Below are 21300 nucleotides of genomic sequence, written 5' to 3'. Positions count from 1 at the left end.
GTGAGCTTGGCTCTGAGGCAACCAGAGAGTATCTGTCAGGCAAACAATGCAGTTTCCACAACCTAAAAGAATTCACAGACAGAATTAAAGAGGAGAGGTGGGAGCAGCACCTGTGTTTACATTTGGAAATGTGTTTTAAAGAGATCCATAGTCTTCAGTTGCTGGAGTAGAAAAGCAACTGTGAACAGAGATTGCCAAAGACAAATAAATAAATTAAACCGCAGGATGCTCAGAAAGTGACTGGTTGTGAGGTTCCTTTAAGGAAAACAAATATTAAACCATTTGTGTAACCAACTCTTAGCTTTCTGTCTTCCTCTGCTCTTATTTGTAATTGGCCACTTGGCCTTAAACAGTAAGTGTATTGTACTGACTTCGGAACCCATGTGTATGTAGGGTTTTAATTTATCTTAGATTTCAAAAGTTACACTTACCTTTCCTGTAAATGTTTACATACCACCTCAAAGATCTATTAGGATAAGACTTTATTCTGAGAATGTGGGAACTCAGAGCAGAAAGCAAGCCTGCCTCTTAGCAGCCTGTGACCGTGGCCCTGGGCTCACTATGGTGCTGACACAATCAAAAGCAACCGGCCTCTTAAATTGGGCCAAAGCCAGTGCTGGTTACGATGTCTGAAGTCTCAATCCCTCCAGCTCGCAGCAGTTGGCTTATTTGACATCCAGGTCATCTGAGAGCAGCTTCTCTTCCTGGTCAGTGGATGTTGGTATGACCTTCAGTACATAACCTCACAGCTGTGAGTTTTAGTTGTGTGTTTTCGATTCTTCGCCAACAGAAGGAACAATTTAGATCAAAAAAAGCCTTGACAGTCCTTCCCAATGCTAATCTTCTATGCATATCTTTAAGGTGTCTGATGCAAGCAGAGGTTTTAGTTAGTCAGACTGTTGGGATGGAAATGTCTTTAAGCCAGCATTTATCCAACTTCAGTGGGAAAGCTGAGTCATGAAACATCTACCCTAAAGCCGGAGCTTTTCTGCTTGAAAGCCTCCTTCAGGCAACGGCAGTGAACAACTCATCAAACATCTAGCTAACTAACCAAAGTCAGGGTCATTTGCTCAACTTCTCTGTGGCAATGGAGTCTTCTGAGCACTGAGCACCATGGGAAAAGACTCCCTGTCAGATCTCAGCTCTTTGATGAGACCCATCCCTCTCCTATATATCATGATTTTAAATATTATTTCTGGAAGACATCAGCAGGTGATTGGACTTACTGTGTATGCCACAGTTTTCCCACACAGTTGAAGTCTATGAAGTTCTCTAAACAAACCAATAAGAAATTTCAGACTCAGAGGGAAATTGTAGAGCCAAGAAAACATTGTTTACTATCACACACACACACACACACACACACACACACACACACACACACACACACAATAAACCTTTTCTTAAAACCAAAAATGATGGGACTATTTACTCTGTAAAGTATATTCTAAAATGGCATAGGACCAGGCAATACTGCTTGAAATTCTGAAATGTTACCAGACAGAAAGAGACCTATACTCAGACATGGTAAGACTAATCTAGATGACTTCCTGATAATTCTTAGTAATAACTTCTTAAATTAGAGACAAAAGAGATTTGCTTGTATTAAAAAAACAAATCTTGTATATAAATGATAACTGTCATGGCCAAATCTTGGTAAGAGAATTAATTCTCCAAGGCCACTGGTGAAATCACATTTTAGCAGAAACATGCCTTATACTTGAGCTTTGTGCACTAAGTGCAGCATCCAGAGAGGAGGCTCCAGCGTAGTCTTCATCTCCTGCTTCCTAGGTTGCCATGCAGAAGGTACCTGTGCCTGTCGCTGACTGCACTGCTCGGCACAAATGTAAACCACTGTTGCTAGCAGTTAACACTGAGTATTCTTAGTTGTTAAAACTTGGAAATGGCAAAAAAAAAAAAAAAAAAAAAAACAAAAACAAAACAAAACAAAACAAAAAAAAAAACTTGTAGGTAAATGGATAAGTAAACTTTGGTCCACGCAGACAAAAGAATTATTTATTGTAAGAAGAAATGCTATCAGGTCACAAGAAGGCATGGAGGCATGCCTTTAATGTGTATTCCTCAGAGAAAGGCCAATCCCTACAGTCTACATGCTGTAGGGTTCTAACTGTAATATTGCTAGAATAAAAAAAAAATTGGTAGAGACCATAAATGCATTGGAGATCACCAGGAGGCAGAAGAATGAGAAATGTGTGTGTCAAATATCATACATTTTTAGTACATAAAAAAAAAACAAACAAAAAAACAAACAAACAAACAAAAAAAAACGGTGGGAGAAAAAGAAAAGCCAGAGTGTGTCTCTTCTTCTTTAGCTCACACACTGGGGAATTAATAAGGCTTTGCTCTGAGTGGTCTAATTCCCAAAGGACTGGGACATGGTACTCCATGCTAAAGCTGTACAGTTGTCTCACCTCATGTACATGCTTCAGAAGTAGGCTGGTAAGTTAGTAGGGGGCAGGAAAAGCTAGGAGACCCCAGAGTTTGCTCTCTCCCACTCTCTGAGGAGTCCTGATGGCTCCATTAGTCCTACTGATGGCCTCTGTCCAGTTCTATCCACAGCCTGCTTGCTGGCAGGCTGGGACGACCCTGCATCCTGGTCTCTGTGCAGGAGCTCTGACCCAACTTCCATATTCAGGGTCTGCTTTGATGAGTGTTTGCCCCCTCTGGGTTTTCACTGCCTCCATGGGGCAATTGGCTTCAGAAGGTCCTTGTCCTTCCGTGTAAGCCGTGTAAACCATTGAAATCCAGTGTCATTTCCTGGGCTGTGACTCACAGCCCATCTGGCAAATCAGGAGCTGAAATATCATCCCCAGGACACAGAGTATTTAAATTTTAACTCATCATTTGAGATACACATGGCCAATTCAGAACCTATATTTTTCATTAGTTAAATATTTAGTATTGGCAACATAAATTTGGATTCTTTCATCTCCTTGCAAATTATCTGTTTATAACGATTAGTGGTGCTAATGAGGCTGGCAATAAACAGGCTTCCTCTCAACTCCCAGCTCCAATCATCTTTCCATGTTAAGCCAGTTAAGGCCCCTGCAGGCTGGATAATTCCCCCCAGGTGCCCCTAAGAAGTCCCAGGCACGGGGCTTGTCACATTCTCTATTTCCCCGCTTCATGGACATGCCCACACCAACCTAGTCCAGGGAGTCAGAACTCCTGCTCTCCTTACAGCACTTCCTCCCTTGCTGTTGCCCTCCCCATGTCCTGCAGCACAAGGGGAGCATCTAACATCTCAGCCTTCAGCCTTCAGGCTTCCCTCTGCCATCTCCAGTTGTCTCCCCAGTCACTGCTATCATTCTGTCCACCTTCTCCCCACCACCGTGCTCAGGCTCAATCCTCAGGGTACTATGATGGGCGTTTTGTTCTTGTTTGCTCTTGTTCAGACAGACTCATTCTCCATCTCCTTACCCATTCCTCTTGCTTTTACCACGTCTTCGGGCTTCCTCTTGCTTTTTCCACATCTTCGGGCTTCCTCTTGCTTTTTCCACGTCTTCCGGCTTCCTCTTGCTTTTTCCACGTCTTCCGGCTTCCTCTTGCTTTTGCCACATCTTCCAGCTTCCTCTTGCTTTTACCACAGCTTCCGCTTTCCTTTTGCTTTTTACCACTGCTTCCGGTGTGCAGAGTTTTCAACTCTCCTCTGTCACCTGCCCTACTGTGAGCATCAATTCTGACCTTTCTCTACAAGGAGCATCAACTGGATGGAAGCACTGGCTGTGGTTTCCCAATGGTGCACATGGCAGAAAGCTAGCTGTCAGTCCCACTGTCTAGACAATCTTATTCCTGTTTATACCACCTCTTCTTTGTTGCCTCTCAACCTCCCCCTCCTTTGAAGAAAATCAAACCCATCAAACTTGACTCATCGATGTGGCATGGTGTGTGCAGGCACTCCTGTACTGACATCCTTGCCTCATGACCAGGGTGGGTTCAGATTTGGGGTATCTCTGCTCCGTATGTATAAATGTAGAGTTAATAGGCCCTACCTCATAAGATTATCAGGAGAGTATTTCAGGGACTAAGAGTAATGTGTAGCATAGATTAAAGGCTAGATGAATAGCGATTATTATCATTAAATTCAGCTTTGCTTCTTGGCCTACGTTTCTAGCTCCACTTTCTCTCTTACATCCTAAGGCAAGATATCTCAAGCTACAAGATTGTCACATGAGATTCAACAAAGTTATCGTCACCTGCTTCTAGAAATTGCTGTATATTGCCTCTGCAGGATTTTCAAGGTGCTGAATACCCTACCTCAGGCGTTTTGCTGGAAGCCTGTCAATCACTTTTAATTTCTTCCCCTCATTGCCCTCCAAATATACCCTCTTCAATGTTACCTCTTCCTTTCCTGTCCGTGGTATTCTGCATTCTCACATTGTCAATAACAAGGTCAGGCTACTTTCCCTTGTTTAGGCTATTGGGAAGCCTGTAACCTGGTCGCCCTTCCCTGGTCCACCCAACACCCAACACAATCTGCAGATGATTGCCCCTGCAGCCATGTGAGATGCTGACTGTGCTATTCTGATCTGCAGGCACACAACATGTGAGGGTACACACCAGCCAGGCGGAGGCCTGTCAGCTCCAGTTATGTCAGCTTTGAAAGCTGAATGCCTGCCTAGTGTTGAGGACAAGGTGACCACACATTTCTGTGAGACACTAACAAGGATTCAGTTTATTGTGGTATTCACAGACATTGAACCTTACAAAGAAACTTCCAGGCTCCTTCTATGCACATAGATACATCCACTCTGTGTTCATAAGTGCTTTGTCACCCAAGGGAACTCCTGGCACCTAAGACTGCTCCTGACAGGTGACAATTCTGTTTCTCAAATGGTTGTGCAGAGGAAATGGTTAAGTGGACAAACACACACAAGACAAAGCATATAGTATGGCGCATAAACATTGATTAGAAACCAGACAAATCTCTCGGGCATGATCTGTCACATACACATCTGACCTCTTCCCAGGACGAAGTCAAGCTTATGCTAAAGTACTGTGACTTTGTTCAAAGTAATTAGCATGCCCCTTGCAAACCACACTCCACCTCTACTACTTAAGAAAGATCCTGACACCTCTATGTTCCTAAAGGATTAGAAACAGTTATGGGTAACGTTCACATTCTCTTTAATATGTTGTATACACTTGTTTATCTCTCTCCCCCCTTCCCCTTCTCCCTTACACTTCCATTTTCTTTTTTCCCATTCTTCCTTGCCTTCTCCCTACTTTCTCACCTCTATTTCTTGTGTGTGTTATTTTCCCTTCCTTCTTTCAATTTAGCTCTCCTTTTCCTTCCCTTCCCTCTTCTCTCCTCCTTCCTTTTCCTCCCATCCCTTCATCTCTCCTTCCCTTTCCTTCCCTTCTCCTCCCTTTCCTTTTCCTCCCTTCCCTTCCCCTCCCCTCTCCTCCTCTACTTTCCCTTTCCTTCCCCTCCCCTCCCTTCTCCCCACTCCTGTCTCTTTCCTACCCTTCCCTTCCCCTCCCTTTCCTTTTCCTCCCTTCTTTTGCCCTCCCATTTTTCCCTCCATTCCCTTCTGCTCCCCTCCTCTCCTTCCCCTTCCTTCCCTTCCCTCCCCCTTCCCTCCCCTCCCCTTCCTTCCCCTCACCTTCCCTCCCCTCACCTTCCTTCCCTCTTTCTTTTCTCCCTCTCTCCTTTCATTTTCTTCCTCCTTTCTTTCTTTTACTTTTCCTCCTTCTTGTCTATCTTTTCTATTTCATTCCTTCTTTCTGTGAAATCACCTCTTGTCATTGTCTCATAGTTAATGGTTGGTCTCAGCACAAGTTGACAGAGAACATCTGAAATCAATCCCTAGCCAAGAGCTACAGGCAGAACTATATCACATTCAAAGGCAAGCTGGATGGAGAACTCAAGCAAGAGTAGATTACCTGACTAAGAATCATGGCAGGGCTAAGAACCCATCACATGCATAAGTAAAAACACAAACTCATGCCAGAGGAGCTGCCGGGGGGTGAACACAAGATGTGGGTTCAAGACAGCACCCCTCTGTAATTAGATGAGCAGACCTCACACCCTTAGAAACAAACATTAGCTACAGAACCTGCTAAATGTCCCTGGAGGCAGAGGTTTGCAAACTGCCCAGTCAAGGGCAGCTAGGGAGAGCCTGCACTCTCTCAGCAAGATGGCAGATGATTAGCTCTGATGACACAGGCTGTACCTGCTGGAGGGCACCTTCATGACTGAACTTTGATATTGGATGTCTGGCTTCAAGGGCAGGCAAGTAGATTTGACAGATTACTCAATGTTGAGCAGGACAAATCACAGTCTACTACTGGTACTTGGTTGGACCACTCGGGTCCATCTTTTTCTTCTGTCCATTTCTGTGTTACATCCCTGTGAGATGGACATGCTTCTGACAGACCTCTGAGGAAGCCAGAGCAAGAACTAAAAGAGGCAAACTGTGAGTGGTGCTTTGGGAATTGTTGAAGTCCAACAAAAGCTGACTCTCATACTGATTACAGTGAATGAGTGAATCTGGCCAGTATCAATGATGTTCCACAGTGTCTGACCCTGTTTGGCTGGGAAGAAGAGGTAGGAAATTACCCCAACGTGCACCTGAGTAAGGCCTCTCTGTAAAGGAAGAGGAACCAGACAGTGGGAGGAGCCAGCAACTTGGAAAACAAATCTTTGATGTGGCTATATTTACTATAGTCTATTGATGCCTTAACCAGCCGTCTCACGAAGCCAGAAAGAGGGGATGGGAATGTTCGGATATAGGGTGACAGCTGGGCACATGGATCTAAGTAGCATCTTGTTCACAGGACAAATGATGGTTTCACATCTACAATGTGTCAGAACCTCTGCTAAGTACTAAGCATGAAAGGATGGGACACTACCCACCATCTTGACTTTAAGGCAAGATCTATTGGCTTAATACTCACTGTCCTAGTTAGGGTTTCCATTGCTGTGACAAATCACTGACCAAAAGTCAAGTTGGGGAGGGAAGGGTTTGCTCTACTTACACTTCCACATTGCTGTTTATCATCAAAGGACGTCAGGACAGGAACTCAAGCAGGACACGATCCTGGAGTCAGGAGCTGATGCACAAGCCATGGGAGGATGCTGCTTGCTGGCTTGTTTCCCCTGGCTTGCACAGCCTTTTTACTTATAGAGCCCAGGACCACCAGCCCAGGGATAGCACCCCCCACTATGGGCTGGGTCCTCCCTCACTGATCACTAATTGAGAAAATGCCTTACAACTGGATCTCATGGAAGATTTTCCTCAACTGAGGCTCCTTCCTTCCTGATGACTCTAGCTGTTCTTGCAGTGGACACGGTAAGCTTGCAAAACAAAGTAGGTGATGAGGATTTGCAATGGGTTCTACTTAAGCCTCTGAAACATCTTTAGTTCTCATTTCTACATGTAAATAAGAAAAATAAAGGGACAAAAGATAAATTGTCACTGGGGAATGAACACCATTTTTATGATGCCATCTTTGGTGGCTGGGGAGATGGCTCAGAAGGTAACAGTGTTTGCAACTCTTTCATAGGATCCGATTTGATTCCCTGTACTCACATCAGGTAGTTCACACCTGCCCAGGGTTGGGGATCCTGCTCTTCCAGACAGCTTGAGCACTGCACCCATGTACACATCCCACATTCACACATGCAGATGCATAATTAAAAATAAATACTAGGAAAAAATATGACCTTTGAGAAAACAATGCCATTTCCAGAAAATTGGCATTAGAGAATAAATAAATTTGCATAATAATGTTTGGTCATGTGGAAGGAATTAGAGGTGTGACCTTGTTGCAGGACATGTGTCACTGGGTGCAGGCGTTGACTTTTCAGAAGCCCAAGCCAGGCGTCGTGTGTCTTTCTTTCTGCTGCCTGTGGATCTGGATGTAGAATTCTCATCCACTTCTCCAGCACTGTGTCTGCCTGCATGCGCCCATGCTTCCTGCCATGATGACAGTGGACTAAACCTCTAAATTGTAAGCCAGCCCTAATTAAATGCTTCCCTATATTAGATTTGCTGCTGTCATGGTGTCTCAAGTAGAACAATGACTAAGACAGTATATGAAGGTGCACTGTACCAGTAGTAGTGAGATGGACAGAATCACTTCAATAGACTATATTGAATCTGATGTATATTGAGTATAAAATACATTGGCTATATTGGACATAATGTAGTAACGCATATACTGTCTTATAAAACCATGGTGTAGGATAATAAGGATAAAGATAAAATGACAGATTTGTGGAATTTAAGCATGCTCAGACCCAGGAAAATGAAGGTGAGGTGCTTGCCCAGTTGATGGTTTCCTGCTGGTTCTCATACTGGTGCTGTTTAACACAGTCTTCTGATGTCTGTGAAATAGAAATGTTAAATTCCAACCTGTCAGTTACCTACCACCCAGAAGAGTGATATGAATGCTCACAGGTTGTTCTGCCTGCATGTCTATGTTTCGAAAGGATTAGAACCCTGTTGAAAATTCATTGTATAAAACAATATTTCTAAGTTAAAATGCACAGTAGAGGAAAGTATCAAGCAAAACTCCTTTTCAAAATCAATCATAAACTGAACATTTTTGTTATTTTCTTACTGAGAGATTCTGGTGATTTTTCCATGGATAAAGAATATCCCAATTTTATAATCATCTTTTACATCTGCAATGTGTCAAAGTATTAAGTCATGTGCAGAAAAGCAGGAAGAATATAATTACAGAAAATGAAACCTGTAAAGAATTCATTGGGGGTGGTTAATATGAATAAGCCTCATGTCACTAATAAAATTGGAACCTGCAAATTTAAATATATTACCAGAAGAATTGCTGAAATTATGCTAAGCACACACTGGAAAACAATTTAAATATCACTATTTAAATATTTTCCAGGACCCTTTCTCATGAATTCTATGACAGAAACCTACAAATGTCTATTTAGAACTGGTTTCTGAGACCTCCTAAGGGCTGCTGGTGTTTCATCACAAATATGGCAAGAATGAACTCAGAGACAAAGTTTTGTGCAGACAGACCACAAACTTTGACTAGTAGCTGAACATAATTGTAAATAAAATAGAATTTAATAAGAACCTTTTTTAAAATATGTGGACATACATGTAAATGAATTATTTTTCTTCCACTAACAGATGTACACATTTAAATTTTGGCTGTGATTTTCCTAATGACATTTTAACAAATATTTTTCTAAAAGCAAATTTACAACTCTTTAACAATTTAAACCATCAAAAAAATCCCATCTCTTCTATACAAATTATCTGCATATAGTAAAATTTATTTTAAACATCACTGCTTTAATATTTTGCTTATATGCCCCATTATAAATTCTAGTTTTCATATGTTTTTATAGGAATCACTTTACTTTTATTTTTATTGTTAATTGTGTGTGTGTTGTGGAGTTTGTGTGTGCATGTGCATATGCATGAGAGACAGAGAGAAAGAGAGAGAGAGAGTGAGAGAGAGAGAGAGAGAGAGAGAGAACCTAGCATTAGCTTTAACTCCTCAAACCCAAATCCAGTGACACGCTGCCTCCAACAAGACCACACCTCCTAATCCTCTACATCCTTAGAAAGTGTTTCACTCTCTGATGGCTAAGCATTCAAATATCTGAGTCTACATGTGGAAGAGGGGCTCTCATTCAAACTACTACATTCCACAAACTCGTCCCCATATGCTTGTAGCTATATCATAATGTGAAAAGCATTCAGTCCAACTCCAAAAGTCCCCATAGTTTATCACAGTCTCAACACTTTAAAAGTCCAAAGTCTCTTCTGAGACTCATGGCAATCTCTTAACTATAATCCTCTGTAAAATCAAAATCAAAATGTACTTAGCAGACTTCTATCACACAATGGCACAGAATACACATCTCGAAGGCCATGCAGTGACACATTTTCTCCAGCAAGGCCATGCCTTCTAATCCTTCCAATCCTTCCACACAGTTCCACTCCTTGGTGACTAAGTATGAAAACATATGAGCCTGTGGGCACCACTCTCATTCAAACCTTATCTTATCTTATTTTGTTAAAATATGAGTGGCCTTAATATTTTTCCTAAAAATAGTAAAAGCCTTGCAATGAAAGTTGGTCATGGCATTGGTTCTGTAGGTGTGTAAATTATGTGTGTCTGTTCTTGTGGGTGTGAGTACATACGATACTATAATGTATGTGTCCCTGTGCACATTTGTAGGCCAGCTTTGGGCACTATTCCTTCTATGTTGTCCACTTTGATATTTGAGACAGGGTTTCTTATGGGACTGGAGTCCACTAGGTGGGCTAGGCTGGCAGACAAGTGCATCCAAACACTGCACTTGGCTGCTTCTCTCTGCCAGTGCTGCCATTGCAAGCATTCAGCTCCAGGCCCAGCTTCTTGTGTGGGTGCAAGCAATATAACCTAGATCTTCCCATGCATACAGCAGGCTTTGCACAGTGAGCCGTCTCCCCAAGCCCTGTGACACTCCCTTTAATTTTGTTTTATGCTTTCTCACTCTCAGAAAACTGGGGCATCTTTAATATATTTGTCTTTAATTTTTTATTTGCTGGGGATCATGTGTGACATTTGTGGGGTCAGATGTGGGAAGTGATTTCTTCTCCCACTTTGTAGGTTCTAAGGGTCAAACTCAGGTTTCTGGGTTTGGAAACAAACACATTTATCTGCTGAGACATCTCACTAGCCCTCTATCTGCTTTGAAGTTGTTTTCTAATTATGATTTTAACTTTGCTTACCCAAAACGGAGCTTTCCATGTTAGCAATATGGTGAGACGGTATAGAATCTTTAGAAAGTTAAATATTAAATAGCCCCAGTTTAAGAGTTTAAAATGTTGCTACAAATTAGGACTGAAACTTAAATTTTAAAGAATCCCAAGAAATATTTATGTGGTATGTTTCCAAGTAAAAGAAATAGAAGCTTAAGAATAGTGCTCATTTGGAAGCAGACACTTTCAGAAAATAATATTTGTTCTTACTTTCACACACATAATTAAAAACATGAAATGATGAGTTCAGGATTACATTTCCTCCCTCTGACACAGGGGACTTTCCTTTGCAGAAATGATTCGGGTTGGTCGTACAGCCTTTGTCTCCCATTAAGCAGAGTGACAGTTAACCTTCGCTGTCAACCTGACTGGATTTAGGATCACAGGAGACATAGCTCTTCAGGGGATTGACCAAAGAGGAATGCACTCCTTCATGTGGGTGGCATCATCCCACGAACCAGGTCCTAACTGAACGCAGTGACAGAGGAGGAGGCTAGGTGACCTCTGCTTCCTGCCTAGGGCCTTGCTGATCTACAGCCTCAGGATCCCCAGAGACACACGCAGCCATGGCCACACCTACCCCAGATGCGCTGCTGCATCCTGAGCTGTCAATCAGGACAAACACTCCCTCATTTTAACTGCTTTTGTCAAGATTTGACCACAACCACAGAAAAAGTAACTAAGAAAAATCAGGATAAAGACTTCCTTGGGCCAGATGACTCATACATGCCCCTACATAAGTGTAGATATTCCATTTGTTTATAGATTATTGATTGTTAAACTGCTGGCTTTATGAACTTATGAAAGTCAGAGAGATGTAAAGTCTCAGTGTGTGTCAGGGATCATCTGTGTAGTGTGGATCATGTTCACATCTGTGTAGTGTGGATCATGTTCACTTCTGTGTGTGTGCGTGTATGTGCGTGCATGTGAGTGTGTGTGCACGTGTGTGTATGTGTGTTTGTGCATGTGTGTGTGTTGTATGCGCGTGTGTGTGCAAGTGAGTATGTGTGTGCGTGTGCATGTGTGTGCATGTGTGTATGTATGTGTGTGTGCATGTGTGTGTGTGTCCTACCTACATTCCAATAATGTAGGTAGGAATCAGAAGTCATCACTTATGATGAGGAGGCACTTACCAAATCAGTCACAAGCATTCTTGATTTGCCAGGATCACTGAACATGATCCCTTCTACACGGATGGAGAAACAGTGTCATGTTTGCTTGTCGTCACCCTGGGCCAGGAAGAACCAAATCTTTCGTGTGGATTCTCACTTCAGCAGCACGGGCTAACATGAATTTGGCAAATGTATCTATTTTCAAAACACAGAAACTGGAGGGAAATGTCTGTGAAGGCCCTGAGAATCTTCTGAGCAAAAATCATGAAGCTCTGTTAAGAAGCAGGGCTAGAGGATCAGAGCAGGTCTACTGAAATGGTATGAGGGCCAATGTTCTGGGCCACTTGTGCCTCAGGACCCCCAGGTACTCATGTAGCCAAGAAACATAGAGCAAACCCAGGGAAAGGGACCCTCCAGTCTTTCTTGAGAAAGGCCCTTGTGTGCTACACCCACCAAATTTACACACTTTATGGCTTTCTGGTTGACATCATCTGTCGTGGGTGTCTTCCTGGAAGTAAATCTCAAACTGAAGTCCAGAAATTAAATAGTTAAAGCTAGAGGTGATGGGTTAACTATTAATAACACGTATTACTTCAAGTAGAAAACAACTTCAAGTAGAAAACAAACCTATAACTTCAAGTAGAAAACAAACACAGTTGTGAACTTCATGAGGAGACAAGGTTCCTAACAGCAGATGCACATTCAGAATAGTCCCGAAGCTACTCAGGAAAGTGCATTGTCACCAAAGGTAGCACTGACAGACACACCATCCCTCAGATGAACCCGCAAAGCCATCCTGAGCCTGCATCTTCAAAGCAGAAAAAACATCAGCACTTTTAAAGCATCAAATTGTTAGTTTTAAAAGAAATAGGTATGACAAGAAACTGTGGTAAAGGACAGTCACAGGAAAAAAAGAAGCACTGTCAATTTCAGCCTTAGCAGGACAGAGGGTATCAATTATGAGTCTATAATTACAATATTATATTAAGAATGGCAAAGATGAGCAAAATAATTTAGTGGGTAAAGGACCTTGCTCCCAAGGGTGCAAACCAAGTTGTATACCTGGGATCCACATGGTGGAAGACAGGAGCCCTCCAGAACGTTCTCCTTTGACCTACACACACACACACACACACACACACACACATATACACACACACACACACACACACACACACACACACACACACACGCATACATACATAAAATTTAATAAAATTTAAGAAGAATAACCAAAAACACTGTCTTAGTGTATTTAATCTCTTGATAACCTTATGACATATAATATCATCTCTAGTTCTCCTCTGTGAAAAATAAAGACTCAGAAATGTTATAGAAATCACTTAAGGTCACACAGAAGTCCAGCCAGAATTTTAAGACAAATAAGATGACCACACACTTCCTGGGGCAGGAGAGTGCATGGGTCATCTGGCCTGATGGCAGAAGATGCCCTTCCTTTTAAGCAACCTCTGCTTCTGCCTCAAGTCTGTCTAATTATGACAGGTCTTTCAGGAGTTCTGCCAATGAGGTCAGGTGTGCTTTGGCTAATGCTAAAGTGCAGAATTAAGCTCTGCGTAGCACTGGTCTTCATGGTCTGTCACTAGGACAGCCTGTCAGTTTTCTGAAAGATGGAGGCTCAGCCTGGGACCGGGCTCTGATAGAAACCAGCTCTCACGCTGAAGAGGAAGCAGCCCTCTTGTGGTCCTGTGAGAATTAGGGTCCAGATGCCTTTGGGGAAACTGTCTGCATGGGCGGCACCTACTTCATCTAGAGGCAGCTGAAGAGTTCCTGATGACCCTCCTCATTGTCAGCGAAGGCCAATATGGCCCTCACAGCTCTCAGCTAGTACCGAGACATAGAACTGCCAACTCACTTGGCCTGGTGTACCTAGTGCATCCTACTTCTCTCAGGAAGGGCTCCAAAAACCAGTCCAACCAAACCATATGTACTTCTGTCTCTCTGCATGAGCCGTCAGAGAGAGGGAGAGAAGAGGAAGAAGGAAGGATGGGAGGAAGGAGGAAGAGAAAGAGGAGAAGATGGAGAGGAGGAAGAGGAGGAGAAGGAGGAAAGAGAAGCAGCGGCGGCAGCAGCAGCAGCAGCTATAGAAGACATTTCTGTCTTGATCGCATGGAGCACCTTGACCTTCTCTGAGGCCTTCTCTCGTCGCCTTGGTAACTACCTGCAATCTCATAGGCTCAGCCTTTTCAGTTTCCATCATTGGAACCTCTGTATCCAACAAGTTGGGTGTTTGGAGCATTGAACCCCAATGTGACTTCATGGCCTAACTACCACGTCCCTTTAGACTTTTGAGACACAGTTTAGCAAGCCAAGCTCCAATATTTTTTGAGAAAAGCATTATATTTACTGCATAGAGGAAGTTACCTGAGTCCCTAACCAGACAGTGACCCCCACATGAGTTATTTAATATTCTCAAGCCTGGTTTTCTCATTGTCAAAGGGAGAATAAAATCTGCAAAGGTTAAATGACTAAACTGTAGAAGGAGGCTTCAAAATAGAGATTTTGGTATTGTGATTTCTTCTCACCATGCTACCAATTCTTCTGATCCTGGAAACATCACCCGCTCCACTCTCACATCTGATGGTTGCCACTTAGAATTCTTCCCAGGTACTTGGTACTAGTACCACAGTCCTACCTCCTTAATGTGCCCATTAAACTCTGTAAAATATGTTTGGTAAAGCCTTCACTTTGCTGTCTCTTCTTTGTGTCAAGTTTTCTGAAGTCCTTGACAACAGTAGTGTTTAGCAGGATGGAGCTCGGTGTCTTCACTATGAACGAATCCCTCTCTTGACAGGATTTATTTTTATGAACTCCAGTGTGTTTATTCTGTGACACATGACTCTGCTCCACAGTGTAGGGTCGAGTGTCTACTTTATTGTCCAACCATATTCTAAATAGCAGGTATGGATGCTCCTGATTTCCCATCAACAGTTTTAGGGTTTGGTTCTCTGTTTAGGAATTTTAATTGATACTTGGCAAGAAAGCATAACAAACACCTAAAATATTTTGACTATTTTGTAGTTTTGTCTTGTTTTGTTTTGTTTTGTTTTGTTTTTTTAAATCTGAATAACTCACACTGAAAATAAACATCTACAGGCATGGCATAATGATAAAGACCCAACAAAGTTCAGAGTCCTTATAAAATAGTCAGCAGGTGAGCTGCAGGACTTAAGTTCTGGGACGTTTCCAGTCATGATATAGGATGTAAAGGGGAAAGGGTTGTTCATTGGCTGAACTGACAGCTAAGCATACACAGCTTGTAAAAATAAGTGACCTAAAAGGAACATGGGCCACTATCAACAACTAACAAATATCTCTCTAAAAACTTTCTTCAAAGACCTGCAATGTCAGTGTTTGGCGATAAGGATGTATTTCCTAACTGTATCTGATAATGATCTGGAGGGTCGGAAATGAGCTGTACATTCTTGTGTTCTCACCTCACAAGACTCTTCCAGACTTAGCTGGGGCCGCAGATCAGAGCAGCACAGAAGGGGCTGTCATGGGGAAGCTCTGTGCACCCCAAACAGCAAGCTCTGCTTTATAAAGACTTTCCACACTCATCACCAGGCAGCCCACAAGCATCGCCTAAGTCTGTAGTCCTCCCTAGGAAGGGTGGCATTGCAGTATTTCAAACTAAACAGAGGCTTGTTGAATTGAAATACATCATACTTCGGAAGATTACTATTCTAGGGAGGTTGAGGGTGTTTTGTTTTGTTTTGTTTTGTTTTGTTTTGTTTTGTTTTGTTGGTGGTGGTGATAGGGTCACACCCCCCCCCCCTTTTTTTTGCTTTTTAAACTTTTTTCAAATCTGTAATAGAAATTCTAGGGAAGATTGTTTCCTATGAACCAAGCTTTCAGCTTGTGACCAACTCTAGACCATTCAAAACAGGAAATCTGGTAAGAGTAAAAAATTTCAGGTTTTTGGGTAAAGCAACCACAAACCTGAAGAAATTCGGGGATCACACTTCCTGTCCTGTCCGGGGTTTTCTTTGGCACTCTAAGCGCATGCATCCTGTGATGGTCTTCAGGGTTTCTGCCGCCTTCTCTCTGCCTCATCTCTACATCCTCCTTGTCACCCAAAGTTGGTTTATTTAAAATTGGTCAAGGAACTCATTTTATAAAGATGACATCTATGTTCCAGCTTCATTTTGTCTCTTAGGAAGTCCATCTTTCAAATGCTGAAATTCAAAGAAAACGGTACCTCAGAAAATATACCTTTTCAAAAACTAAGGTAAAAGTCTCATGACAGAACAAGGATGAGATTTTCTTCACAACCTGATCCTGGCTGCTTTTCAATGTAAAATATAATTTTACTGTGTTTCACATCAATGAAAATGGACAACAAATGCAGGGTTGTATAACTAAGACTGTTTGGAAGATGATAGAAAATCCTAAAATTCTTTAATTTCAGTAAAATGGAAAGAGATTACAAAAGGCTAAGTCGGTGATCTCACTTGCATGTATTTATCAGAATGCTCATATTCTTATTTTTTTAAACACACTAACAGTATCCACTAACAATATATTGATATTCTCACACATTTTTAGTTTTTGTGTTGTTTTCTCAAATGCAAATTTGGAGTCTGTGAAGATAATTGAAGTAATGGCTAACACGATTATTGTTCTACAATATTTTAGGTGCTGGTTGTATGTAAGAGAAGTATGTATGTATGTATGTATGAATGTAAGTAAGAAAAGACAGCTGGGGTGTGCTAACTGCTGCAATCTTTACAGCAATCAATTTTATCAACCCCATATTGCTTTCTGTTCTCTGATGAAGGACTCGAATTTAAATTACCATGTGACTCCGGATAATCTGGTCTCACAGAGCCAGTATTTCCAAGAAGCAAGCTAAAGCATGGTCAGAACAGAGAAGGATCAGAGGGGAGTATCTGGAATCGGTCTGAAGACCTTAATCAGTGTCTATGCTTTAAGACAAAGCCTGGTTGGTCAAAAGAAAGATTAATGCCATCAGGATGGAATAACACCTCCAGGACAGAGCCTGGTAATAACCAGGCCTTCGGACAGGGTGCAATCAATCAGTCTCTCGAAGGTGCATGCGATTTGATTTTACAAGTTGATATCGTGTTTGTATTCATTGTTTGTTAGGTGTGTTCAGTGAGTCCTTGGTGGAAAGCAACTCAAATATGCCTCTCCATTTAGAACTTCTGGAGGGGCTGTATTCGATAGCATGTGACTCTGCAACAGACAAACAAGGGGCAGACTAGGAAGAAACCTGATCTGGGTTGAGAGGGTCAGGGAGTCTCTTCTGAGGAAGAAAGCTAAAGTTTGGGGAGGGAAGAAGAGTGTAATGGCAGCTAAGGGAGGAGCATGCCCCACCCCCACCCCAGGAAGGTGTTGCTGTAGAAACACTTTTGTTGAGGTGTGTGGTTGGTTTCCCGGACCTCTCTAGAAACAAGCAAAAACCCTGTGGTTATCAAAACCTAGGAGGGTTTCGAAGAATAAGGGCCCCTCCAAAATCATGTTCCCATTCACAGTTTTTTCAACATTTCCTATTTCACAAACAGACCAACGCACAAAACCAGTAAGTGGAAGTGGGGTCAGCAGGGAGTCAAGCTTTCTAGAAACTGATTTCAACGTTTGCCATTAGTTTTGTTCTTTAAGATTTTCATGTTAAATTTATACTTTCAGATATTAGGAAAAGTTTTGGACCCATTCTTCTGACTGCTCACCCCCTTTCCTCTCCCCCTCCTCCTTCCTCCTTCTCCCTTCCCTCCCTCCTTCCCCCTCCCCCTTCCTTCTTCTCCCTCCAGCTCCTCCCTCCCTCCCTCTTCCCCTCCCCCTCCCAGTCCTTAGCTTTCCTCTTCTGCCCATGTTATGCTTACTCGGAACCTTGGACATTGTTCAAATCTACTTTCTCTCCTTATGGCACCTGCAGGGAAATATAAAAGCAAAACACAGCCTTTTCTAGCTAAAGATGATTTGGTTGTCTTAATGGAGCAGAGGGTCTATGTGTATACTCCTCTCCCCAACTCAAAAGGAGGAATAACCATGAAGCAGGGGCATTGGTTTTTATCTGTATCTATCTGTGTAGTACTAGGAACCTGCCCAGCACCAGTTCACTCTGGAAGGCAGCAATGGGTGACTTGGTGGTTTTCAGGGGCAAAACTTGGTTTAGTGAAGGTGAAGCCACTTTCTTCTAGTAACATTTACCTTTCTTAACTCTTTGTGATTCTAAGACCAAAAGCCTTTGGCTTCTGGTAATTAACTCCTGCTGCTCAGCAGCAGGGGAATTAAGTAGAGAAGTTGATTACTCTGGCACTTTGTTCATTTCTCACAGGCCCCTCACTGATCTGGGTAAGAGGCTCAGAGTTCATTAACTCCTTATGGGCCAAAGAAGAAAGTCACACTTGCAGAAAGAAAATCTTTTACACAGGCAATACACGCAGACATACACACACTCATACATTCATACGCACATTCTGATCAGGCCCAACCACCTTTCTCATCAGCTCCAAAGGTGTTCATGCATACTTAGATACGTACACATATACCTACACATATATGTATAGACAACAGGCATATACATTTGGTGGATGGGCCTGAGTCCCCTAAGTCACACTTTATTCCTTCTATATGGCCTTCTTATACCTTCTTAGGCAAAAGTTCTTTAGAAAATTATCTCTTAGAGAAAATGGTACACAAAATGGGAGTTATAGAAGGATGTTGATATTAAATTCAAAGTAGTGTTTTCTCCTATAAGTTAATTATAAGTTCAAAGCAACAGTTTCACATGGCCTTCCTTATTATAGTACACACCTGTGGCTTCGTCCTTGAACCTGACCTAGAAAGAATGGTTCTCCTTGATCGCAATTCGTACCAATCCTGCTCTCCTATCCTAGTGCAATTAACCCATGGCACATGAAAGTTTACAGAGAGAGCTAGAATTACTTGTATAAATTTAGGAATTCTATAAAATCATTATCAGGAATTATAAAATCATCAATTTGTCTATACAGCATTACTACATGATAGAACATCTTCATCGATCTGCAGAAAATCTGCCCAATAGGAAAGGCTAATGACCAGAAATCATTAGGCTATGTAAGAGTGACAGAAAAGGCATATCAGTAGCAAGAAGCAATCCTGAAATAAAAATCTCTGAAGGTCCTGCAGTTCAGCGCTTACCCATTGCATCCATGCAAAGCAGAGGCCATCTCCAGAAAACTTACTTCATGCTCTTTAGCTTTTCTTCATGCATTCCTGACAGTTTAGGGAAATGTTAATGAGCAGAGATGCACACAACACCTAGCTATGGTTTTGTTCTGTTTCTAGAATGCTGGTGTGCTTGTAAATGAGAATTTTCCTAGTCTGATGATTGAAATACTACTGCAATTACCAAAATTCCCTGGAGAAGTTCTGAAAATCAGGAAGCCCTTTCGAGCAGTCTCCTTGCAATCTATGGGACTCAATCCAGAGAAGTATGTTTATTGCTAATGCATACCCTAGAGAAATTTAAAGTACTACCATGTTCTCCATGGTCTCAGTTACACAGCCAAAATAGAGTTTGTGTTCAACAGCATGAGATACATAAATTAGCTTCACAGGATCACGAGTAAATTAAACAGCAATCTGTCAGTCCCATTCAATCATATGCAAACATACTTTATGTACATACATGTGCTAGTTCTTTTTAGGGGGTATTTTGAAAAATGTTGGGTTACTCTGAAATGTTGACAGCTATGAATTCTGCTGCACAAATCGGTGTATGTGTATGTACGCTTGTGTGTACATACATGTGTGTGCAAGTACATGTTTGCAAATATGAGTTTATGTATGTGTAAGTATGCAAGTGTGTGTGCACGTGTGCATGTTTGTGTGTGCATGTGTGAGTGTGTAAGCATGTGTGTGCATCCATGCTGATGTATACTCACCAGGACAACCCAACTCTGGCTCTTTAATTAGTGGATAGGAATTATTTCACTATACCTTTTAGAGATTTCTTTAGAAACAATAAACCTTCACAGAGCACAGAGCATGGCAAAATCACTGAAAATTCCTTGCTCTACCTATTAAAATGCATTCAATGTTTTGAAAAAATGTCATTCAGTCTTAAGCTGCATCCAAATGTGCATTAAAGTGTATGTATGTGTTCATACATACATACATACATACATACACACACATATATACACACATATATATGTATATATACACATGTATATATACAGCATATTATATGTGTATTATATAGTATATATTATAGCACACACGTATATATATATATATATGTATGTATATATATATATGCACATACTATACATACAGCATAGTATATATGTATTATAGAGTATCTATTATAATACACTTCTCCAATGGTCAGTTTCAGTTTCTCACTGAATAACTGTTAAGTAAACTGCTAGCTGTGTAATTAAGCTAATAGGACATGTGAGTAAGCATCTAAGCATTCTTTGAAATGTCTTACATACTCTGCACATGAGGTAATGGTTCTTAAATCATTGGTGTCAGAGCTTTAAATTTATAGGGATTGCTCTGTAAGTAGCAGAAATTCTTAGTAGTAGTATAGAGTGGTAAGGAGGGGTTTGAGGCATGATATAAAATACTAAAACTGTAATTGACTGCATTATTCTTGTCTTCATAGTAAGGAGGGAAATGTTCCTGTGTCATACTGACACTTAGACGTTCCGGTAAAATCCTCTACGTAATGATTCCTGGTGAAGTGGCAGCATCCGTCACATCTTAGTTATTATTATTGTCTCCATGGCAATTCATGTCAGATAAGAAATGAAAAGCCATCAGGCCTCCAGCTTATTCAGTTTGAGCAGAGATGGCTACTAGAAGCTTGCGGGGACAAGGGGTGTCTCATAAAATAGAAAGAAATAGGTAGTTTCCATTTCAATTGCAGTTTTCCCTTTAAGGCCCCTCTAGATGTCAGTATGCACATCTCCCTTTCCATCATCTGTACTGATCATAAGGATATTGATCTCATCTGTCATCACTGTAGAACTCAGTTAGGGAACAGGCAAGGGAACAGAAAGCCACCACTGAGGAGCTGCCACTAACAAGTGTGTCAGACAATTAGCACTCAGGAATGCCAAACTGCATAGCTCTCTGTGTGAAGAGCAAGATGTCTTTGTGGCCTCAGAGTATCTTCCCATAGGGTATCTATTAATTACAGAGGGGGAAATAACCTGTAATGGAGAAACTTAGCAGACATCAGGTTATACAAAGACTGAACTCGGTGTTGTTAGTAATGGACGTCCCCTGATGTGAGCGATGCAGTAAGACTGTTCTCTGTATAATTCATCCAACATGCTCATGGTAATGGAGACAGACTTTAGTTACATAACAGCAGCAGCAGGGAAAGGCTGTGGTTCAGGAGACCTGAGGAGAGCATCCTAAGCACACAGCACAGACCAGTTTTGCAA

The 21300-nt window shown here is 41.8% G+C and overlaps 1 protein-coding gene across 3 annotated transcripts in view; it reads left to right on the top strand.

Moving 5' to 3' along the window:
* Fam155a (family with sequence similarity 155, member A) overlaps positions 1 to 21300 on the top strand; it is a 567324-nt gene that overhangs the window by 353345 nt on the left and 192679 nt on the right. The window contains exon 2 of one of the 3 annotated variants that reach the window (XM_011242064.3): positions 1 to 21300. This exon is cut by the window's left edge and continues 10397 nt beyond it. The exons of the other annotated variants lie outside the window; for them this stretch is intronic. The gene's annotated coding sequence lies outside the window, so the exon portion shown is untranslated. 3 annotated transcript variants of the gene reach the window in all.

This window comes from Mus musculus, chromosome 8 (assembly GCF_000001635.26).
Source record: "Mus musculus strain C57BL/6J chromosome 8, GRCm38.p6 C57BL/6J".
In the NCBI taxonomy this organism is placed as follows: Eukaryota; Metazoa; Chordata; class Mammalia; order Rodentia; family Muridae; genus Mus; species Mus musculus.
Note: the sequence above shows the minus strand (reverse complement) of the source record. Positions and strands in the feature narration are given on the sequence as shown.